Raw genomic sequence first — 25,557 nt, 5'->3', positions numbered from 1 at the left:
ACTAGTCCTGTTTAAGATGCGTTTCAAAGAAGATGGGTTGGAGGGGGCGGAAAGAAAAAAGTTGTGGTAGAATATCCCTTGGAATTTGTAGGCAAATTGGAAGTCCCTGTTCTGGGGGCAGAGGGAATCTAAGGAAGTGCATGAGAAGCAAAATACTTTGGGGAAAACACTGAAATTTTATCTAGTGGAGACGATTCTGTCACATATGTACTGTCAACACCTTTGAAGGTGACCTGGAAACTACAACTAATCCAGAATGCGGCAGCTAGACTGGTGACTAGGAGCAGCTGCCAAGACCACATAACACCAGTCTTGAAAGACCTACATTGGCTCCCAGTACGTTTCCAAGCACAATTCAAAGTGTTGGTGCTGACTTTTAAAGCTCTAAATGCCCTCGACCCAGTATACCTGAAGGAGCATCTCCACCCCCATTGTCCACCCCGGACACTGAGGTCCAGCTCCAAGGGCCTTCTGGTGGTTCCCTCACTGTGAGAAGTGAAGTTACAGGGAACCAGGCAGAGGGCCTTCTCGGTAGTGGCCCTGTGGAGCTCCACAAACAACTATCTGACTTTTAGAAGATATCTGAAGGCAGCTCTGTTTAGGGAAGTTTTTAATGTTTGATGTTTTATCATGCTTTTAATATTCTGTTGGGAGCCACCCAGAGTGACTGGGGAAACCCAGCCAGGTGGGCAGGGTATTATTATTAATAATAATAATAAATGTGAAAGCAGATTATTAGAAAATCGAAAGAGCATTGCTGAATCTGGCCATAGGCTTATCTTGCCTAGCACTGGACTCAGCTATTAGTTAAGAAAAAACCTTTTATATGCGTTAAAACACTGTGAAACCAGATGGTCCTGTCTTTTGCCAACGTGATTTCCCAGAATAAAGTTTACAATGCTTTTTCCTGAAATGCTTTTTTGATGTGTCTCGATCTAGCCACTTTGTTCTTACAGTGGCCAACCAGCCATAAGCAGATCCTGATTGCAACAACACTCTTTCTGCTCAGGATTCTGCTGTGTTAGTGAAGCTGTGCTATGTTACTTCCTCCTTACCAGTACCAGATGTTTCGCTTTGGAATCTTGACTTGGCAAAGATAAGGTGCTACAGCTTCCTCCAAAACAATGCAGGAAGTGGAATTTTGAGCATGCAATTATAAATTCCACTATTGCCAAAACTCCTCAAAGAGGTCCCACTTTTAATAACGACTCCACTCCTATTGACTTTCACTGTATCTTTCTTTAGTGGTACTGTTGAATGGTTTAGGCTGTTTAGCATTTTGAGTTTTATTCCTCTGTTCCAAACATCTCTACCAACATACTAGCCTAGAATGGCGGAGAGCCATCATTTCATTATGAGCATCACATCATTTGTAATGTTGTGCTGATTCAGTGGTCAAAGCACCCTGCGCCTTGCATTTATTTGCTGGCCCAGCAAATTCTTAGAGCCGGGCCAGTCGAGTTCCATTAAAGAAGTCAAGTACACGCTTACTGTTTTATGTCATCCATAATTTTCTTCCTATCTTCCCGAGAAACTGCAGTCGCACCAAACGTGACCCACTCGTTTTGGGGGGGGGGGGGAATAGCTTGGAATAACTTGATCGAGAGATAAATATTTAGACTATTCATTTGCACACAAAAGATGTTGTGTCATGTTACAGCAGCAGATGCTAATTGCTAGTAATTGTTAAATGACTGGGTTTTTAGAAAATAAAGCATGAATGGGGGGGGGGGCTAAATCTTGCAAGTTGCAAAATTATCACCCTTCTCCCAAATCAATGCAAGATTTTATTTTATTTTTGCCTGTGCTTAGTTGTGGAATCTCAGTGGAATTTAAGGCCTTCCCATCCCCTCAAGCATTGCAAGGACTGTTCAGGGGCTCATTTCAACCCTGGGAAATGGCAGAACTTTGCGGGCTGAACTCCTGCATGTTCCGACCAGCAGGTTTTGGTGAGGGCAGGTGGTGTGGATGTCCAGTATTAATGTACAGCAGGGAAGAGAGCCCTTTTTTCAGTCCGGGCCCCACATTTCCTCAAAGGCAAACTTCCAGGGGCCACGTACCAGTGGTGGGTGGGACCAGAGGTAAAAGTAGGTGGAACAAAAGACAGGATTCTTAGCTTTTGTGCAGTAAGCTGCATCCCAGGCATGCAGAAGACAGAGCTTTCCACACCTGCACACCTCTCCATCCTCCACCCAGGGAAGCCAGAGACATTGCCACAATTCAAGGCAAACAAAGGCACTCAAGGAGAGGGAGAGCTGAGCCAATGTGGAGCATGGCCTAGATCTAAGGAGCCTAGCATGACCTGGAAAGAGTGCCTGTGTCTCCCAGGCCTGAAGTTCTCCATACTTGATAAGCAGCCTGTTGAAGAAATGCTGCTTCTCCAATGTTTGGTTGGCTAAGCTTGGCAGCAGTTGGTCATTTAGACTTCTCAAGCTTTACTTGGTTACCAAACCTCCTTTCCAGTGTTACATTTGCAGCGTGGAAATTTCTCACCGCTCAGATAACTCAACAGTAGCAGGTGATGTGGCCGTCATCTCTCCCATGATATTGTTGCTTGGGTACTTGAGAAGAGTGATGTCATGGAAACATATGGGTTTCTCTCTGTGTGTGTATGAAGAAGGAAGCAAAGGGCTAGAGGAAAACATTCAATTTTCCAAAACATTTTGAACCTCTTAAGTCCTTCATTGTTGAGTTTCAAGTACAGAAATTCAAGAGCATTATCATCTATTAAAAATGGAGCCCATAGAACAAAAGATTGAACTTCTGCTTTTGAAACTCCAAAATACAAGGATATTTGCTTTCTGCGTTTGCCTCCCCACCCCCATTTGCCTGGGCTTCTCCCTTTTTGCTGTACTTCTCCCACATGGCCTGGGATTCAACATCTGTGCTGTAAGATCTGTGCTGCAGGTGGTACAAAGATAAGGGGTTTGCTGAATGCCCTGTTGAAGGGACCCCATAGAGTTAGGCCTTGTGCGCCTCAGAAATCAGCATAGGCCTGTGGGGTGGTAATGAGATGAGAGCCACAGTGAATTATTAAACTATACACACACACACACACATACACACACACATTATGTGATTGGGGAATTTTTTCTTAACTCTTGAGGCTTGTTTTCTCTTGAGATCGATTTCCCCCCTAATTACAGTGACACATCCAAAACTTGTTTAAAAAGCATTGCTCAATGTTGATTTTTCTCTTCCCCGTTTGTATTTAACCTACAAATGCCAGTGATTCATATTTGGCCATGGTGAGGCTGATGCTCTGTTCCTCAAAACACACCTGCCATCGATCAGTCTGCCTGATGTATGACAGCGTCTTCAGAGGAAGCAAATTCAATCCGCGTTGTTCCAACTGCATAATCTGTGCTAGGCGTTTCCAAATGTGGGCTACCATTTTCATGCTTGTTTTCCTGATTCAAAGAAGTAGAATTCCCCAGAAAGCCCATTTGTGGGTTTTATAGTGGGATACCACTGGTCCTGCAGGTGTTGTTGGACTTACAACCCCCAACAGCATCAGTCAGTGTGACTGGTCAGGGATCATGAGAGTTGGAGTCCAGGAACATCTAGAGGGTCTCAGGTTCCCCATCCCTGGCATATCTGAATAGTACCTGTCAGGGACTCAGGAGCAGGAGCACTGGGGAGAGAGGAAATGGAGAGCGAAGGGGAAGAATCTGAGGGCAGCGTAGGGGAGTATGACAGTGGCCCGAGAGATTCCATGAGCTTCTCCAGCGAATCAGAAGATTCCCAGAAGGGGGCGCCGATGGTCAGGGCAAGGGGGGTCCCAGGGGGGACGCACCAGAAACAAGGAGCCAGAGGGGAACCCCAAAGCAGCAGTGGGGGATCGGGACCAGTTTCCCCACCAGAGCGTAGTGGGGGGGAAGAGTCACATGTGTCAGGGCCAGCGTCTCCTCCAGCGGGGAGAGAGAGTGAGTCAGGGCTGACCACGCCTCCAACGGAGGGGAGGTCAGTTGCAGCTAGCCCCCCCAGAGGGGGAAGCAGTGACAGCAGCAGCAGTGAAACGGTCAGGAGAAAAGTTACTGGCTGGGCGCGCGCGCCAAGTTCAAATGTACAGGCGCGGGGAACAGCAGGAGACCCGGATGGGGAACCAGCTCCTAAAGCCCGCCGGAGGGAGGGGGAAGGCTCAGGGGACTCAGCGTCAGAAGAGTCTAGAAAGGGCGAGACCCCAACGGCCAGGCGGAACCAGAGGCGGAAGGAACAGAGGAAGAGGTGGAGTAAGGCTAGAGTCTTAAATTGGTGTCTGGGGGGAGGAGACTCAGACGGAGCATCAGCGGTCTGACAGTTGAGACGTAGAGCTGCGTGCTGCGGCTCTGGAAGTGAAACTGAACTTCAATAAAGACTTTTGTACTTAACAACGAAGCAGCGTTGGTCCTTTGTGAGCTGGGACCTTGGGCAGCTCTGACAGTACCCATTTCCATTTTCACTGCCATTCCTTCAATATGACTAACTCAAGAGAATAAGCTAGTTTTTAAAACAGGCACCAATATAATATTCTGTCCCTGTAGAAACAACAGTAACAGTAACTGGCCCAAGGTCACCCAGTTTGGGCTTCATGAATGACTGGGAATTCAACCCCACTTGTATTCACTTAAATAGTCACTGAAAACTATTTTCCTTTCTCTTAGGCATCCCTTTCTCTTGAATCCTTTAACGGTGCTGATCATCTTACAGAGAACTAATCTTCAGAATTAAGAACTCAAGCAAGAGAGTCCAAAAGCTTTTCTAATTGGGTTGATGCATGGGCTAGCAGAGTAATTGATTGACACCATGATCGCTTAAGCACACAGAGAGCTAACAGAATCAGATCAATGAAAACATATGGTAATTACAACTGTGGAAAAACAAGTTAAAATCTATAATAGAGCCAGAGGGTAAATAAGCAAAAAAGTAAGATCCAGCAATCATGTGAGTTTAAAAACAACATAATTATGAAGGAGAAATTTCTTGATTTTTTACAGTTTTTAAATGGAATTGAACACTGCAGAAGTCTTCATTATGTAAGTGTGATTTTACAAGACCTTCTTGAACCTTAAAGAAACACAAAAATGCATAAGTGAATAAGTGTCTGGCAGAGAATGACTTGATTTATCTCATCTCTGTTATCAAACCTTCATATCCTCTGGCTAGGTTGCTGGGTTTGTTGTGAAATGTTAAAGGAGACATGTGCTCATAGCTTGGAATGAACTCATTCAGCTGAACCAAGTTCATTGAACAAAGTCGAAAATCTCTGGATTACACCTGAAAATAGTTTTATAATTGCTGGGTGAACTAAAGGTGAATTGGGTTCATTTTGGTTTAGAACTTTGAAAGATTTCTAGTTCATTCCACATCTGTAAAGAAAGTTAAAAGCAAAACATTACAGCAATCTTCTAAGGCTTATTAGGCAGATACAGAGGTGCTACTGTTACTAAGGATGCATATGGTGCAATCCTAAAGCAAGATCCACCAGGATGAGTGGGATTGGGATCCAGTGGTTCTGTGGCTGAATCAGGAAGTTCAGTGAAAGGCTGGCATTATTCCCCCATCCTGGCTCAGCCCAGTAGATCTTAGGCAAATGTAAGCCCTGAAAAATGGGCATTCTGGGGGAGTAGCAGGGCCAAGACTGGCTGGATCCTAATCCCATTCAGCCTGGTCATGTGACCTTGCTGCTCAGTTTAAATTGAGCTGGGAAAGGATGGCACAACCTAGCAATACTAAGAATGGGAAGCCAGCATAAATTTCACCAACTTAAATTAAGCTGGCATGAAATACACCACATTCTAACTTTGTTCAGGAATGAAACTGTTGCTGCTGACTGAGGCTGCATAAGCCATTTCATTTTTCTGTCTCGTTCATAGGGCACTTGAGATTTTTCTCTGGAAGTTTGTTGGCCATAGGGTTTTGTGCTTACCTTATCATTGTGAGGTGTGCTATTGTTCCCAGTAAACATTTCAAGGCACTCTGCATCCTCCCTGCAGATCACTTCCTGATCTGAAAATGTCTCATGGGAGGGGATGTTGCTTCCCCTTGGACTTTGCTTGAACTTTGGGCACCTGGGGAGGCTGCAGGATGCCGCCCATTGGTGAGGTGATTTGCTGAATTGACAGGAAGGACACTTGCTGGGATTCCTCAGCCACCTCAGAAGTAAAGTAAGTGCAACAGGAACAACAAACCTCACATTGCACATGGGGAACCTCACAAAAAAATTCTCTCCCCTCTGATAATTTTCAAACATTTTCTTTTCTCATTAATTGATGGAGAACAGTCGGGGGGGGGGGGGAACCACAGGAGAAAATTTTGATGCAGCACTAATTAACATCATTCAAGCTGCTCAGGGGAAAGCAGCCACCAATGGAAAGTTGACAAAGGGTGTGGTTTCTGTGTATGAAGTGAGAAAAGAATGCATAGGACACAGGGACAAAAGGAGAGTCAGCAAGAAGCCATGTACAGTGTATTCTCAATGTCACTGGTCTTATCTTTACCCAAAACATCGGACAGAGCAGAAGGCAAAGCAGATCATTTAAGAACTTAAGAAGAGCCTGCTGGATCAAGCCAGTTGCCCATCTAATCCAACATCCTGTTCTCAGTGGCCAACCAGATGCCCCCATGGGAAACCCACCTCAACACAAGAGCACCTGTGGTTTCCAGCAACTGGTCTTCAGAACCATTTCTGTCCTCCATCTGTGGAGGCAGTGCAAAGCCATCATTGCCAAGAGCCTTTGATAGCCCTCTCCTCCATGATTAATTTCTCAAATCTCTTTGTTACACTTGAATTCTGCTTTTCAACCAAATGGTCTAAAGTGGTCTGGTAGTTTAACCCTACATCCTGTCTACCTGCAATCAATTTTACCCTTAACCCAGGGAGATATGGGTAGGCAGGTCTCTTCCCTTTAACTGGGACATATACAGTGGTACCTTGGGTTAAGTACATACAGTGGTACCTCAGGTTACATATGCTTCAGGTTATTTAACCCAAGGTACCACTTTAATTTGTTCTGGAGGTCTGTTCTTAACCTGAAACTGTTCTTAACCTGAAGCACCACTTTAGCTAATGGGGCCTCCTGCTGCCGCCGCGCCACCACAGCACAATTTCTTTTCTCATCCTGAAGCAAAGTTCTTAACCCGAGGTAATATTTCTGGGTTAGCGGAGTCTGTAACCTGAAGCGTATGTAACCTGAAGCGTATGTAACCCGAGGTACCACTGTAAAGGCAAATCTGTGCACAGAGGTAGTAAACAAAATATGTTAATATGACTTTTATTTTAAGTTGTCTGCCACAAGTAGTTTCCCAAGGTATCACAGCAATTGCCTATGAAATTGACAACTTGATTATTCATACTTCTCAGGGTATATAACAATGTGGAAGACTCCTTGAGATAATGGCACTTTGATTTGAAACACAAATCAGTAAACATCCCGTAGCTGTGTTTGGCACAAAATGGGTTTGTAATCTCCGATATTTCATAGAACAACAATTTTGACTAATTCTGTTTTGTCGGACAGAACAAGCAAAGGATTTTTGTGTGTAAATAGATTGTGCATTGTTTTCAGGGTGTTTTCAGGGTGCCTGAATCAGAATGCAATTTCTCAGGGAGCAGAGTTGCACTTTCTTTCCTTTCAGATCTCTTTTCCTTGGTCAGAAGATCAACTGCTCCCAGTGGGCACTGTTGCTGCAAAACATCATGCTCCACTTTCACTAGCTTCCAAATTATCCTGTTGACTTCAAAGGGCCTCTTTGGTGACATAAATGTCCCAAGAGTCTGCAGTATCAGGTCAGGCATAGAGAATCACTGGCATCTGTAGTGAAATGTAAATGTCAAGGTCTGCAGTGGAAGATAAATATAGCAGGGGGTGGGGGTGGAGTGTAAATAGGATATTTACATTAAATCATTAATATAGGTGAGCTCCCGTTGCTCGGTACCTGCTCCTGCCAACCTAGCAGTTCGAAAGCATGTCAAAGTGCAAGTAGATAAATAGGTACCGCTCCGGCGGGAAGGTAAACGGTGTTTCCGTGCGCCGCTCTGGTTCGCCAGAAGCGGCTTAGTCATGCTGGCCACATGACCTGGAAGCTGTACTCCCTCGGCCAGTAAAGCAAGATTAGTGCCGCAATCCCAGAGTCGTCCGCGAATGGACCTAACAGTCAGGGGTCCCTTTACCTTTACCTTTTATACCAATATACACAGTTTTGTAAAGCAAATTTCCCTAAATAAACCTTTTAAATCATTCATATATATATATTTAAAAAATCATAGATGCACTATTTATTCTGATATATACATTTTTGTACATGTTACTTGGCCAAGGAACTGCATGCAAAATTCAGAGAAATGTAATTTTTGAAGAATGACTGTGCTCTGTTTCATATATTGTTTCAGAGAGTGCAAAGTATACAGATTTGCCTTTCTACGTGAATTGAACTGGGTGTATCCCACAACCCTAGTGGCAATTTCACTGGTGTTCATTCATAATTCCATAACATCCTGTTTCTGCATTAATCTGTGCCTAAGTAAACAATCCTATACACAAGCAGCTTGTGTAAAGAAAGCCAGCATAAATGAAACTGGCATAAAATGTACCCAATCTAAATTCCATTCCGGGCTACTACTGGTTGAGCTGTCCTAAGGCTGGGCAAGGGGAAGCAAATCTTTGAAATAGTGTTTTAGTTATATTACCCTTGTTGTTGCCCGAATACCAAGTTGGCAGGCCACATGGCCGAGCTGAATGGGTTTTAGATCCCGCCTATGTCCCACTCACTAGTCCTGCCCTCCCTATGCCCCTTTTTCAGAGCTTATGCCATCTTTAGATATGCTGGGTTCAGCTCATCTGGTTGGTGGGGGAGATACACCAGCATATCGCTGGCTGAGCGGAGGATGAAGAGTTGCACCAGCATAGCCCAGTTGCACCACAAATCATCCAGCTCAGCCTGAGATCTGCTGCTGGATCCTAATCTCATTCATCCAGAAAGATCTTGCCATAGGATTGCATAGATAGATAGATGATAGATGATAGATAGATAGATGATAGATGATAGATAGATAGATAGATAGATAGATAGATAGATAGATAGATAGATGATAGATAGATAGATAGATGATAGATAGATAGATAGATGATAGATAGATGATAGATAGATAGATGATAGATATAGATGATGATGTTGTTGTTGTTTAGTCGTTTAGTCGTGTCCGACTCTTCGTGACCCCATGGACCAGAGCACGCCAGGCACTCCTGTCTTCCACTGCCTCCCACAGTTTGGTCCCGCAGTTTAGATGATAGATAGATAGATAGATAGATAGATAGACAGACATTCACATTTAAATATATATTTAAAATATGAATTTTATCAAAACCACATGTACTTAATTATGTATGTATTTATATACATATTTTTATCCCAATGCACAACATTTATAAGTTTATTGTACCCCAAAGGCACATATGTTTCATGCATTTTGGGATGGTTTTTGAATTTAGGGCTCTGTTGCAAAATTCAGGGAAATATGGATTCTGCCCAAACTAGCTGAAGGGGTGTGAATTAGGTTAGTTCATATAAAATGTTAGCCAAACAAAATTCTCCTCTATGCCTTTTATCCAATTACTTATTTGCAAACTCCCACAAAGATGTACTTAAGCTATGTATCATGCATTCTTTATTATGCTGATAAGGATGAATTTAGGCTAAGAATTTTATCCAGCTATAAACTGTACCCACCACAAGCTTTCTCTCCCCTCCCCTCTCCTCTCTTCCTTTCCTGCCCTACATCAAGTCCACAAGAATGCTGAGGTTGATTCAACAACTACTTGCTGGCATATGTAACAGTGTGGTATGTTGGAAGACGAATTCCTCAACAAACTAATTAAGATCAACAGATGACTAAAACAAGGATGCCTGTTGTTATCTAGACTGTTTTATATTTTGGAAATGGCAGAAAAGTCTGGATCAATGTATGCAAATGACTTAGTATTCATATCTTTGACTTGCCTAGGCTTGAAGATATGTCTTAAAAGGTCCACAACACAAGCAAAAACATCTGTTTGATGTGCTCTAAGATGTGATGGACTTCATGTGATGAAACTTAAGAGCATTCATAAACTGGATGAACACGTATAGTTGCTTTGTTACCTGAATGCAGATGAAATTTTGGCACATGAGAGATAAGACTCAGTGGTAAAGTTTTCATGCATAAGGTGTCGCATTTGATCACTGATATCTCTTGCTCAAAGGATCCTAGGAAGTGGGGCTGCAAAATAACTGTGCTTGAGGCATTGGGAAATCAATTATAACAGGTAAAAGTAGACCAACAGTCTGACTCAGCATGAGACAGAGTTTCACAGGTTCACATATGGTGGGTATTGTTCAGGGTCAGAGACATTGAAAGGATTATTGCCCTTACAAATGGCTATGCTTCTGTGGTATTATTCCAAAATACTGATATCAAAGTATTTCTGTAGTACCATGCCAATAAATGATCTCAGGATTGTGGGATCTGAACATTACATTTTCCCCATTGATGTCATACGTGCCCTGACATACTGCTCCACAGATGACATAGCAATTCTTCCAAGTGACCTGAATTTGGGTAGCCTTTAAGGCATGTTCCTCTGTAGCACTTGGAGCTGAGATGCAAGGTAGTCAGCAAGCTAAAAGCAGACAGCGGACCAATCGTGCCTCGTTAGGTCTTCTCCAATCAATCACGTCTCGCCTGAACCTTTAAGAGAAAGAAACAGACCCTCAGGCTGCTAAAACTTCCAAGTGCTTGAGTCACAGAGTCATTGTACATGAAGTTCTAGACCCGATCACGCATTTTCTGCAAGTATGCTTTGAATAACTTTGCAGTTCCTGTTAGAGGAAGCCTCCTGTTCCACGTGATGCAGGATTTCCTACTTTAATGAGTAAAGGGCAAACACACTCATGACAGTCTGAAGCAATATATGGTTTCATAGAAACAAAGGATTGATTCGCCTTACCAGACTCAGAAATTTTGCTCGGCCATTTACTACCTTACACAGAATCACATCATTTGTGTTTCTATCTAGTTGGGCAATGTTTGGTAACCACTCTTGGAGCTTTCAGGCAGGGAGACTCTCGCCTGGCCTTGCTATCTAACATCTTTTAACTGGAAATGTTGGGCACTGGAAAAAGGATCTTGCCCTTTGTAAGTGGGTTGCCATTAAGCAACCTTCCCATAGGGGGAGAACAGACTGACAAGAAAGAGAGACTAGATTAGAACTCTACGCTTGCAATCTGGAGACTAACACTTTGACCTCACAATTACAGTGGTACCCCTGGTTACATATTTAATTCGTTTCAGGGTGCAGTGCACACCAAAAAATCCTTAACTAGGGGCGCCGCTTCTGTGCACGTGTGTGGCGCGATAGAGCACTTCTGTGCACACACACGGTGTGCAGAGCACTTCTGCACATGAGTGAATGGCGAAACCCAGAAGTATACACTTCCGGGTTTGCTGTGGCCATAACCCAAAGATTCCGTAACCTGGAGGTTACGCAACATGAGGTACCACTGTACAACAGCTTGTGCAAATGTTCAAGATACATATTACTGACCTCCCCAGCTGTACCCTTTGGCCTGTAGAAATATGGGAGTGGTTTTCTTAAAAAATTATTTGTTCCACATCGCCCTTTATTATTTAACAGATAAATTTACCCCCCAAAATCTAATGGGATTTGAAAATTTGCTGCACAACTGAAGGAGGACTGTCCAAAGAAATACTTTTTTCTTTTTCATAATGCATGTCTATTAAACAGAAGAATACACTTACCAGGATCATAACAACTTCAGAGTTGTCTTGCTGGAACGAGACAAAGCTCCATAATACAGTGATGCTACATTGCAGAAACCTTTGTGAGCCCACAGGCTGGACAGAGGCAGCTACCCATTGCCATCCTGTCGTACAGTGCTAACCTACTTCTGAAGATGGAAACCCACTCAGTAAAAGATTCTATGTTTAATCTCAGTTATTTTCACACTGGTTTTTAAAAGAAGGTTGGGGAACATGTGCCCTTCAGCATGTCCCTGGACTCCCAAGTCCCATCAGCCCCAGCCAGCATGGCCAGTGGTCCAAGATGATTGAACTAAAGTCCAGCAACATCTGGAGGGAGACAGGTTCACCAACAATGATTTTAAAAGATTAAGAAAGATTCCATGCAGTAGGAAGGTAGGAGAGGGAGTGATTTTATGGGTTCAAATTGAAATGATGACATTTCCCCCCTTTTTAACAAAATAATAAACCCATGATTAGACAGCTTGACTGACAATCAGACAATAAGGGGTGATTAGTCATGAAGGTTAGGGACGCGGGTGGCGCTGTGGTTAAAAGCCTCAGTGCCTAGGACTTGCCGATCGAAAGGTCGGCGGTTCGAATCCCCGCGGTGGGGTGCGCTCCCGTTGCTCGGTCCCAGCGCCTGCCAACCTAGCAGTTCGAAAGCACCCCAGGGTGCAAGTAGATAAATAGGGACCGCTTACTGGCGGGAAGGTAAACGGCGTTTCCGTGTGCTGCGCTGGCTCGCCAGATGCAGCTTTGTCACGCTGGCCACGTGGCCCGGAAGTGTCTCCGGACAGCGCTGGCCCCCGGCCTCTTAAGTGAGATGGGCGCACAACCCTAGAGTCGGACACGACTGGCCCGTACGGGCAGGGGTACCTTTACCTTTACCTTTAGTCATGAAGGTTAAATATTCTATATTTAACATGTTGGGTTAACATGAAGGTTAAAATGTTGTAAAATGTTGTGCATTGAGTAAATTCCTGGTACACCAAATGTTGAGGATGTTCCACATCAATTGTAAACTGCTTAGAGGTCTTCTGTAGGGTAAGTGGTATAAACATTTTGGTCAATAACTTAAATCATAGAATTGTAGAGTAGAAGGGATCCCCAGAGTCATCTAGTCCAACCCCCTACAATGCAGGAATATTTTGCCCAATGTGGGGCTCAAACCCATGACCCTGAGATCAATAAAAGTCTCGTGCTCTAAATGAAATGCTATTTATGGTTGCAATTTGGAACAAGGTCAATGGGATTCCCCCTCTTCTCTCCTGCATGCCCCTACATACCCTTTAAAATTGTTCGACCCTCTGGAGCAGATTTAGGGGACGTGAATAGAGGATGTGCAGCAACTTCACTGAATCCTGCCCTATTTTCATAACAGTGTGTGCAAGGAGTGTGGTGGAGTCTCCTTCTTTGGAGGTCTTTAAGCAGAGGCTCAACAACCATATGTCAGGAGTGCTCTGATGGTGTTTCCTGCTTGGTTGGACTCGATGGCCCTTGTGGTCTCTTCCAACTCTATGATTCTATGATTCTATGATTTTGCCACCTTCCTTTGCAAACTGCCATTTTAAACATGAATATGCCATTCACAATTGACCTTCAGTGTGTATATTTTGTTCTAAAGTATGAGTACAAAATGTCAAGAGAGAAGCACCCATTAGTCCTTTGCAGCAAATGTTTCAAACTCCTGGGCTGCTTTTTCACAATAGTACTGAGACTCTGCACAAAGTATCATTAAGTGCTGCCATTAAACATTCCTATTAATAGCTCTTTATCCAGCCCGTTCGTTCTAGTAATATTCCTTCACATGCTCTCTGAAGCCTGCAAATGCTTGTTTATAACATGAGTACTGCCCTCAGTTAGTCATGATTTGGTAGAGAGAGAGAGAGAGAGAGAGAGAGAGAGAGGCCCACAATTTCTTATCTTTCTTCATAAGTCACTCTCTCCAGATTCATAATTATGTTAATTGCTCTGCTCTCATTCCCTCCAATTTACCAAGCACTTCATAATATTAAAGTAAGCAGAAATGAATGCCTTATTCTATATGCAATTAGACGAGGGCTGTATTAAGGGGGAATATAGCTTTCCCAAATCCATAATACAATGATTGCCTTTAAAAAACGATTGGAGGAGCAGCAATGAGTGCGGCAAAAGTGTGCAACGTTCAGCACAGGCAAAGTTTTGCACTTCAGGTATATTTATCTTACTTCTCTCGGCACGGGTTGTTTTCTTCAAGCTTGCCACCAAAGCGAGGCAATTAAAAATAATGGTGATATAGTTTAATGGGACAAAGGGATCTCCAGTCCCTGTGGATAAACGATTTCTCAATGCAATTTATTTTTCCTCCTGTTTCTTGTTAAAATATGTAAATAAGTAGAGGGCACCCTGCAGTCTTTTTCATTAGCTTTTTTTTTTTTTTTTGGTGTCACTCGAAATATGTTAGCATTGTTATGATGGGTGACCTTTGTGTGGTATAGAGGTAACCCGTTGGTAATTGTGTATTGAAATCTAGGGTGATTGCTCCAGCAGTGTCTCAATAGCATAGCAAATAAATGGTTGTTTATTTTTCAGCTGTTTAAAAGCCTATCACTGTTTTACAGTTCTAAGCCCACCCTCCCATATGGTCACTGTGACTGGTGCCTCAGGTAGAATGAGCTCTACAATTTCAAACCTAACACAAAAGCCTAATTAACTCATGACAGTCTGTTTATGCCGTCTTCTCTATTATAATAGGGACTGTTAAACATCAAGCCATTCTCTGTTGGCATAGATCCCACCTGGGTTGTGTTCCTTGACCATCCCAGAGTGTGATATGATAGCATATTGTGAAATGTCTGTGTGTGTCATTATGACCATTTCCCCAGAACGCATGAAGTCAACTAGTGTTGCCAAAACTCTTTAGCTGAGACCTTTATGTCTGTGAGGTGGGGTAAAAGCAGCCCTCAGAGATTGCCACCAAGACCATATAACACCACTCCTGAAGGACCTATATTAGCTCGCAGTACATTTCCAAGCACAATTCAAAATGTTGGTGCTGACCTTTAAAGCCCTAAACGGCCTCAGCCCAGTATACCTGAAGGAGCGTCTCCACCCCCATCGATCAGCCCAGACACTGAGGTCCAGCTCCGAGGGCCTTCTGGCGGTTCCCTCCCTGCGAGAAGTGAGGTTACAGGGAACCAGGCAGAGGGCCTTCTCGGTGGTGGTGCCTGCTCTGTGGAACACCCTGCCATCAGATGTCAAGGAAATAAACAACTATCTGACTTTTAGAAGACATCTGAAGGCAGCCCTGTTTAGGGAAGTTTTTAATGTTTGATGTTTTAATGTGTTTTTAATATCCTGTTGGAAGCCGCCCAGAGTGGCAGGGAAGGCCTGGCCAGATGGGCGAAGTATAAGTAACAAGTTGTTGTTGTTGTTGTTGTTGTTGTGTTGTTGTTGTCATCACCATCATCTTGGGGCAAGCTAATTCTAAGAACTTCAGTGAGCAGTGGAGATATATCTATATATAGATAGATGATATATAGATATATAGATATATAGATATCTCCAACTGAGTGGGCTTATATACCACTGTTTTAGATAGAGATCAAAGAGAGAGAGAGCTGTGTTCCTGCTTCAAGCTGTGGTTTGGTTACTTTCAGAAGGCTGGTGGTACTCCCTTTTCAATTAGGGACACATTGACCTCTGGGAGTAACAATATGTCACAACCTTCCCAGAGGAATTCTTGGCTGCCGTTGGCCTTCCTTATCCTGGCAATATTACCACACTTTTTGGAAACGTGAAGGGACTGGGATGGAGGCAGATAGCTGCGAAAGCCCTTTCTTCTTCTTTTTAGTTGGTCCTAGCTCAAAGTGAGCTACTCATTGTTGAGTAGAGGCAGCTGTGAACTAATCCCCTGCTGAAGACTTGTGCCACCCCTAGCAGGAAAAGACAGGAGGCGGTCAGGTGGGGGGGTGGGGGGTTCACAAAATGGTTGGAGGCAGGGAAGCAGATAGGAACACTGGAAGGTGGATGAATAGGGGGGAAGCGTTCCTGCCTCACTGTGTTCTCAATGATGTCATTAGGAGTGTGGCAAGAGCACGAAGTATCAAAATGGGTTGCAGCATAAAAATGATTATTTCTGATAGCCTTAGGAAGCTTGGTCATTATTAGCTACCAACAAATTGCAGGTGGGAGGCTGAGTCGTGACTGCTTGCCTAAACTAGTAAAGGTAAAGGGACCTCTGACCATTAGGTCCAGTCGTGACCGACTCTGGGGCTGCGGTGCTCATCTCACTTTATTGGCCAAGGGAGCCAGCGTACAGCTTCCAGGTCATGTGGCCAGCATGACTAAGCTGCTTCTGGCGAACCAGAGCAGCGCACGGAAACACCGTTTACCTTCCCGCCGGAGTGGTACCTATTTATCTACTTGCACTTTGACATGCTTTCAAACTGCTAGGTTGGCAGGAGCTGGGAGCAAGCAACGGAAGCTCACCCCGTCGTGGGGATTTGAACCGCCAACCTTCTGATCAGCAAGTCCTAGGCTCTGTGGTTTAACCTACAGCGCCACCCGCGTCCCCTTGCCTAAACTAGGAGTGGACAAATCTATCATTTTGGGGTTTCCCTCCCCCTCTTATTTTTACAGTCTTAAGTTCATTTCACTTCTCTGCTGCATCTGTTTTTAAACTTTTTTTTTGTTAAGTCTCCATGAAAATTTGTACACATTTTTATATGCATTTCTGGTTATTTATTATACCCAATTCTGCGAGTACATTTCCCAGTCGTAATGCATTCTCTGCACATTATTTTCATTTATACACAATTTGTGCACGCTTTCCCCTAATATATGATTTTTGTGAATTAGGTAGGTCCACATTAAAATGCAAATGGAATAAATTTCTCTACCATCCTTATCCTAAGTGATTTCAAGGAAGCAGCAACCTGGGATTTTGCAGCCCCGTCTCTTAGCCACTCTGTCATGCTCTAATGGAGATATTCCTAAATATAAAACAATACAGTGCTATGGAACAGGCCCAAAGAGAACCTTTCTCTCTCCATTTTGGAATGTTGACAATGGCCTCCATTGTATTCTACCTTATTCTGCTAGTTTTTCTGCACTGTGAGATCTATATTAAGGTAGGCAGGTTGTTCCAGATCTGGGCTGCAGTGCGGCGATTCTTCTAGAGAGCAGGTTTTAAATACTGTTTGTAACCAGCAAAGAAAAGGTTGTCAGATTGATTTTCTGTTCAACTTTTCTGCGACTGCTGTAGGAGCGTTTGGTCAGTAGATGGAGCAGCAGGTCAGAAACTTGTCAGTTTTCCCATGTGGCATCTTTTGCGATGACCGATGCTCAGAATAAAAGAGTATTCACTTATTCCAGGTTTTATTTCCCCTCTCACCCCTGTTCACTCATTAGTGCCTTGTTTATGGAAAAGTCCCATTTCTGCCGAGAGATCTACATATACCCAGCAAGCAATTATTCCCACAAGACTGAATATTCAGTGTTGTTAAAATTTAGAAATATTGAATATTTATAAACGAGGAAGGAGTTGGCATGCGGGGGGGGGGGACACAGGCAACAAACAACTGCAGATCTTTTAACAATACTTCTTACACTCTTTGTGAAAAAGCTTTGTTTCTGGAAGCTCATCTGACTTGATGACTTCAAGGTGGTGTTTTTTTTTGGGGGGGGGGGTTCCTGTTCGTTGGCCAAGACATGTCCAGATTAGTTCCTTTAAATCCATCACGTTCTTGATAGTTCCAGCTGGTCAATCTGTATAGCTGTGCTGCTTAGTATACTATCGTGAATCGTGTTCTAGAAAGATGCTTATTTGGCACTCCCTGGTTGATTAAATCTTAAAGTACATGAAAAGGCTCTTATGCTAATCTCTAACATGAAATCAAGAGCTAGCAAGTCGCTCTAGTAATTAAGGACCAAACACATCAATTAGTATCTACTAAAACTCAGCTTCTGTACAGTTTTAATTATGTGTTGCCCATGTGCCTGGTTTCCTTTTGTGTTAAAGGATGCCTGTGTTATCTTCACCGAAGTCTGTGATGATACAGTAGGAACATCTTGTTTATACTATCATTTTATCCTAGGATAACAGCTCCTGCACTCATTTTAACTTCTGGTTTTTATTGTTGTCATCTCTCCCCCCCCCCATCTAGTGGAATAATTCTGAAGCTGGAATGAATAAAATGTAAACGTCCTCTTGCAAAATTAGGGCGCGGGTGGCACTGTGGGTTAAACCACAGAGCCTAGGGCTTGCCGATCAGAAGGTTGGAAGTTCGAATCCCCGCGACGGGGTGAGCTCCCGTTGCTCGGTCCCTGCTCCTGCCAACCTAGCAGTTCGAAAGCACATCAAAGTGCAAGTAGATAAATAGGTACCGCTCTGGCGGGACGGTAAACAGTGTTTCCGTGCGCTGCTCTGGTTCGCCAGAAGCGGCTTAGTCATGCTGGCCACCTGACCCGAAAGCTGTACGCTGGCTCCCTCGGCCAATAAAGCGAGATGAGCTCCGCAACCCCAGAGTCGGTCATGACTGGACCTAATGGTCAGAGGTCCCTTTACCTTTACCTAAGTTTGTCTGTGTTTCATCCCTGTTGAAGTTATCGCGAAAACAATATCAGAACTCTTCTCTGAGATTGTGTTTGCCATTACCTAGGGTGTGCGCAGGAGTTCTTCGTTGTGCAATTTCAATCATGAGAAGCGGGTCGCGGAGTTCTCTCTTTCGTTCAGCTTGCATGGACATCAGTAGCAGTGTGTGTGATGGGTTGGAGCCACCCTCCTGACACCAGCATCACTGATGCAAACCTGGATGGGGCACTGGCTTGGCAGTGGTCCCACTGGTGCACCCCCTTGGCCACAACTTTGCTACTTCCCTGCCCTATCCAGGGAACCAGCAGTGATGTTGGTGCTGAGAGGGTACCCCTACCCCACACCCCATTACTGATGCACATACACTATTTCTGAACATTCAGATTGGTGCCTGGAGATCAAGAGTTGAAACAGACATTCATAGAATAACAACAACACTTTTTTGTTTATACCCCACCCATCTGGCTGGGTTTCCCCAGCCACTCTGGGTGGCTTCCAACAAAAGATTAAAAATACATTAAAACATCAGTCATTAATAACTTCCCTAGACAGGGCTGCCTTCAGATATCTTCTAAACGTCAGATAGTTGTTTATGTCATTGACATCTGTTGGGAGGGCATTCCACAAGGTGGGTGCCACTTCCAAGAAGGCCCTCTGCCTGGTTCCCTGTATCTTCATTTCTCACAGTGAGGGAACTGCCAGAAGGCCCTCGGAGCTGGACTTCAGTGTCCGGGTTGGACGATAGGGGTGGAGATGCTCCTTCAGGTATACTGGGCCAAGGCCATTTAGGGCTTTAAATGTCAGCACCAACACTTTGAACTGTGCTCGGAAACATACTGGGAGCCAATGTAGGTCTTTCAAGACCTGTTATGTGGTCTCAGCGGCCGCTCCCAGTCACCAGTCTAGCTGCCGCATTCTGGATTAGTTGTAGTTTTCGGGTCACCTTCAAAGGTAGTCCCACATAGAGCATGTTGCAGTAGTCCAAGCAGTAGTCTAAGTAGTCCAAGTGGGAAATATCTAAAGCATGCACCACTCTGGTGAGACAGTCCGCGGGCAGGTAGGGTCTCAGCCTGCGTACTAGATGGAGCTGGTAGTATACCTTCACAGGGCAACATTTTCATCAATGACGCATTAATGTTGGATAGCTCAGTTGGCAGAGCATGAGACTCTTAATCTCAGGGTTGTAGGTTCAACCCCATGTTGGGCAAAAGAGATTCCTGCATTGCAGGGGGTTGAACTAGATAGCCATCGTGGTGCCTTCCAACTTTACATTTCTATGATTCTACTTTGAACATTGACGTATTCCTGCATGCTGAGCTGAGGTGGTGCCTTCTCAAAGCCTGGTAAGTGAGACACTGGGCTTTGGGAAGGAGACGTGAGGCTCTGACAGGGTCCTAGAGTCCTGTCTTCTCCTTCCCAAAGCCTAGTTAGTACTTTCCCAGCCTTGGGGAGGATGGGGGGGCTCTAGGACCCTGCCAGAGCCTTCACGCCTCCTTTGCGAAGCTGGACACCTCCTTACTCACCTTTGGGCAGGGGGAAGGGGGACCAAATTTTGGCCTCTCACAGGGCACCATAGGCCCCACGTCCATCACTGACTCCACTCTGCTCTGCTCATTTTATACACATTTCTTGAAACTGACATTAGCTTGGAATTGTAGATCTCTTTCACTCAGCACATATGCCTTTGCCCAGCTTGTTTCCTGCCTGCCTAGTTACCCAGAAACTCATTATAAGAATCCTACAAAAGAGGATGCGGGTAGATGTGATCTATACAGGTAGCTGAATCATCAAGGAATTGCTTGAGCATGTGAAACAGCCATCCTAAATGTGGAGCCCTCATAACAACTTGCATCTTCTTAGACACAATGGAGGCAGTTCATGCTGTTTAAGCTATAGGTCACATATGAACATTCTTGAACATCCTATCCCATGTTTGTAGGTGGTGGTCTTGATTCTAATAGTAATGGTGGCAACTCTACTTTATCCGGTAATTTTCTTCTGTTTCATTTATTCCTGCCACTTCTCTATCCCTAGACTCTGTAGTAAAAATTTATAGCAGGTATAAGGTGTCATTTCATGTGCGCCTTATTAGAAAACTTTGTTAATGAATGACACTTGGAAGCTGACTGCAAAACTCTCTCCATAAACATTAATTCTTCTTTTTCTTTTTTTAAATGTGAACATTACACCTAGTAATATATGTATTTGTCTCCAATAAATATTTATATAGATTTGGAAGTGCACTTCGTTATTGAAGTCTCTGCCCACTCCTTCCAGATGCAAAGCATTCTGGAGCCTGAGCCAGATATTACTTAGATATTAAGTATTTGTCTGGAGCCATGCCCAATTAATCACTGCATGAATGGCTACTGGATGAATTATGCTCATGTAGCAGTATGGAATGATCCAGCCAACTGATTACCATAGACACATGGGAAGCTGTCTTCTACTGAGTTCTGGTCAATGGTCTATGTAGCTCAGCATTGCACTGACTGGCAATGGCTCTCCCGGCCACTCCAGGCAGGGTGCTCTCCCAACCATGCCTGGAAATGCTAGGTATTGGACCTGGGGACTTCTGCAGGCAATGCGGACGCTCTACCACTGAGCTATAAGCTTCAAACAACCACAGCCCTTCCTCATACTGGAAGCTGGGAATAGAATCTCCTCTCCCCATGCCAGAATGGCAGTGGTTCTGGATGTAAAGCCTTGCAACACACTGTGTTCCTCCTGGTTCGTCTGGTGCTGATGTTAAAGGATTAAAAGGCCCATAGCTCAGTGGTAAAAGCATCTACCTTGGAAGCAGAAGGTCCTGGGTTCAATATCATCACCTCCCAAAGGATATTGTACTGCTGGAAGAAGTTCAGAAAAGGGAAACCGGAATGATCACCTCCAAGGAAGGAGTGTCCACAACCTCCCGAGGGAGACCGTTCCACTGTAGGAACAGCTCATACCACCAGAAGGTTCTTCCTGGTGTTTAGTTGGAATCTCCTTTCTTACAACTTGAAGCCATTGGTTCGAGTCCTACCTTCTGGAACAGGAGAAAGCAAGCATGCTCCATCATCCATGTGACAGCCCTTGAGATATTTGAAGATGGGTATCATATCTTGGACGCGGGTATGGTCGTATGGTCGGCAGTTCGAATCCCCGCGGCGGGTGAGCTCCTGTCGTTCGGTCCCAGCTCCTGCCCACCTAGCAGTTCGAAAGCACCCTTAAGTGCAAGTAGATAAATAGGTACCGCTTTATAGCGGGAAGGTAAATGGCATTTCCGTGTGCTGCGCTGTTGCAGGCTGCGAGAGCAGCTTCGTCATGCTGGCCACGTGACCCGGACGTGTCTTTGGACAGCGCTGGCCCCCGGCCTCTTAAGCGAGATGGGCGCGCAACCCCAGAGTCGGTCACGACTGGCCCGTACGGGCAGGGGTACCTTTACCTTTATCATATCTCCACTCAGTCTTCTCTTTTCCAGGCTAAACATACCCAGCTCCTTCAACTGTTCCTCATAAGACTTAGCTTCGAGAAGTTTATAAAATTGTGTGTGGCATGGAGAAAGCTGATGGAGAAAAGTTGTTCTTATCTTACAACTCTAGCATCTGAACATTGGAAGATTAAGGGCAGATAAGAGAAAGTACTTTTTCACACGGTGCATAGTTAAACTGTGGCACTCACTCTTACCAAAGGTAGTGATGGCCGCCAACATAGATGCCTTTAAATAGGATTAGACAAATTCATGGAGGAGAGGGTTTTTAGTGGCTACTATCCATGATGACTATGTTCTATCTCCAGAGGCAGTATGTGTGTGAATACCAGTTGCTCAGAATCACAGATGCTCTCGGGACCATGTGCTGCTTGCCACAGGTACCTGGTCAGCCACTACGAAAACAGGATGCTAGACTCAAAGGGACATTGGCCTGATTCAGCAGGCTCTTCTCATGCCCTTATGTTGTTCTCATACACAACATCTCCAGGGGGGCCGGGGAGAGTTCCCTGCCTAAAACCCTGGAATGCTAGATGGTGATCTTGAGCTAAATGGACCAGGCAGCTTCTTACCGTGACCTTGTCTCAGAGTTGGGAACTGAAAAAGATGGCCTTTACTCTGATCAATCTCTGCAGTTCTGTGATTGCCAGTAGCAGCTGTTGCCTCCAAACCATGGCAGGTGTTGCCTCCAATTAGCTCTGCTTGCAGGGATTTATGGAGGTGGGGAAAGAGGAGTGAGGTCCTTAATCATGTGTAAGACAGCCACCATGGTGGAATTCTCTTCAAACCTTCTGTGATCCATTATATTAGCTAGAGGCCTTTCCAAGCTCCTTCCTCTGTCTTAATGCCATGATGTGATTATAATGAGTGTTTCATGGATGGACAGAGAAGATACTTCCCTCATTAGAACAGTGGGTTTCAAGTACACGGCTTTTTGTATTTCTTGTGATGTGGAATCTGCTAGGCTGAGATTGATCTGCAACATTTGAAGTCTGAAGCCGTTGTGGAGCCAACTTTGACAAATAAAAATACCGTTTGTTGGGGCTAAGCCATGTAATGAATCCAACTTTTCAGTTGCAGGGACTTCATCATATCTGTGCAAAGCCAAACTTTATAAATATAAGTAACTTGGGTTGGGTTTTTATTCGGCTGAGTTAGCTGCACTTAATAAAAAGGAAGCAGGGATTACCATTTGGCTTTGCTTAAGCCAGGGGTGGGAATGCTCTGGCTCTCTGGATGTTGTTGAACTTCAACTCCCATCTGCCCCAGGGGATCATGGGAATTGTAGTTCAACATACAGAGCGCTAACCCCTGGCTTAATCCTTTATCCTCTCTTTGGAGCACATAATTTACCAAGTTCTGCATTTGTTCATTTGCTTTCGCACTGAATATTAATGCCTGGGGGGGGGGAATCTATCTGGCTGGGTCTCAAAGTATTTTTAAAATGGTCCAATAAAGGTACTGTTCATCATTTCTCTTCCTCTCTGTTTCTCGTTCTATTGAACCAACACATCTACCCAAACTGTGATCTGTTAGAAAAAGGATAGCAGGTCACCGGCTTTGTGTTGTACATCCTAGACTTAAATGATGCAATCTTCTAGCTTCAGTCTTAATACTGGAAAACAATTCCTTGTTCTTTTGGATAGCACAAACAATGTGGTTGCGACATTACCAAGTGGAAGCAAATTGGATCCACTGGGGCACACTGACGAAGTCTTTAAAAAATGCAACGGACCAGTGAAACTCTCTCACAGCATGCTGTCTCTTCTGCATCACCAGTTTTAGGAATTTATTTGTCCAAATGTATTCACAGATAACACCAATAACGGGCTTCGGGCAAATGGGAAACAAAAAGTGGTTGAGCCAGCCTATGCAAGAGTGGCAAACCATGGCAGGAATAAACTTTCCAGTTCAGACAGAAATGACATGCTAAATCCATTATGAAGATCGGCAGAGCAACTCATGGCCTACATGAAGCACAGAGTTTGGCATGCTTAATCCCATGGAAATCAACCATGAGCCTGGTCATGGAGGTATTGAGGTGAACTCACTGGGTACATGGGGATGCACCAATTCAAAACATCTCCAATTCATGCTAGGTGTGTTCAGAGGAACTGAAGTGCAGACTGAATCTAATGGGATGGGATGCGATGGAAAATGGGGTGGTGGTAGAATCTAGCACAGCAACCTGGAAGAGTGCAAAGCTGGCTGAGTGAACAGTGACCATGAGCACTCCGTGCTTCAACATTTTGTTGCAGGAGACACACCTATATTATATTATCACATTTTCTTTTGCTTTCCATTAGGGAAGGAAAGGGACTGGAACGTAAAACCTAGACAAAGAAGGAAAGAACGCTAATGAGGAAAAACACTGGGGGAGGGTGATGAGAAATATTAGGGCAAGGAGTGCAAGTAAATAGGACAGAATTAAGCTTCTTAATCACTTTTAATTTTATAGCTATAAAATCTAATGGTTAATTTCTCTGGCTTTTTTATTCTCTAAGCTCCTTAATTACTTAAATTACCTTGATTGTGAGTCCCTTGGGGAGATGTGTGTGTGTCTGTGTCTCTGTGTGAGGTGGGATACTGTAATCCACTCTGAGCCCATGGGATAGGGCAGGCTATAAATCTAATAAAATTATGCAGATCAAAGGGATTGCCCAGATGTACTTCCTGTGTAGAATTTTGTTTGCGTGATTCAGGTTTTCAAGGAATGTGGGTTGTCTGTGCGTATGGAAGGACTGGTTGAAAGGGCAGAAAGATGCGTTGGGAAGGAAATGGAATTAAGAAAGGACATAAAGATTCATCATAAACTCAGTGGGACTCACTTATGAGTAGATTTGTATAGAACTGCATGCTAAATATCCACCCTTTGGCTACAGTAAGTCTTGTGAATCTACAAGGGGTGCCAACCTGAATGAAATATTGGGGGGACTCTGAAGAAGAAGAAGAAGAAGAAGAAGAAGAAGAAGAAGAAGAAGAAGAAGAAGAAGAAGCCCCACATAATCAATCACAAGATATGACAAATGTACACTATTTCAAAGGCAATGCCCATCAACTTGGCGGATGGGCTGCCTCCCTCAAATATTTTATTGGGGAGGTGAAAGGACCTTGGCCCTTAGGAGTTGGCACCTATAAATTACTTCTGTTGCCATTCAGGAAATGTTTTGTGGTGAACAGTTTTATACTCCCTTGCAGCTGATCATCACAGCATCCTGCTAAGCATCTATGAGGTGTTGGAGCTTTCTGTATATTTCCAAGAATGTAGTCCATAAAACCTAATGTGGGAGCCTCTCTCTATTTTTTTGAGGTAGCCATTTCAGCCAATCATTCCTCCAAATTAAAAAGCCATCACTTGTAATTTGACTCAATTAACAATTTTATAGGTGGCAATTAACTTTATTGTTAATTGATTCCTCATGAACAAAATGCTAAAGGGAAATATGCACAGAGTTTTATATTTAAAGTGCTAAGGAAAAGTACGCAGATTTTACGTTTATGCCAATTGTGGAGAGTATTTTAATGCCAGGTTCGCTATGTGTATGTGTTTGTGTGTGTATATATAAAACATTATTAGTTTCAGGACACAAATATTTAATGGCTGCCACACAATCCATTCAGCAATAGATAATAACACCCTTTGTTTGTGAAATCACAACAGTCATGTCTGTGGTGCTTTGGAAAATGAAACAAATTCCAGCTGTAAAAGACAATTATCTAAAAATAAGAACG

General features: G+C 44.0%; 1 protein-coding gene across 9 annotated transcripts in view; it reads left to right on the top strand.

The window, feature by feature from the left end:
- The window catches only part of NLGN1 (neuroligin 1), a 623,846-nt gene that overhangs the window by 472,748 nt on the left and 125,541 nt on the right, over positions 1–25,557 (top strand). The gene's annotated exons all lie outside the window — the stretch shown is intronic.

Source organism: Podarcis filfolensis (genome assembly GCF_964270895.1).
Source record: "Podarcis filfolensis genome assembly, chromosome: 5".
Classification (NCBI taxonomy): domain Eukaryota; kingdom Metazoa; phylum Chordata; class Lepidosauria; order Squamata; family Lacertidae; genus Podarcis; species Podarcis filfolensis.
Note: the sequence above shows the minus strand (reverse complement) of the source record. Positions and strands in the feature narration are given on the sequence as shown.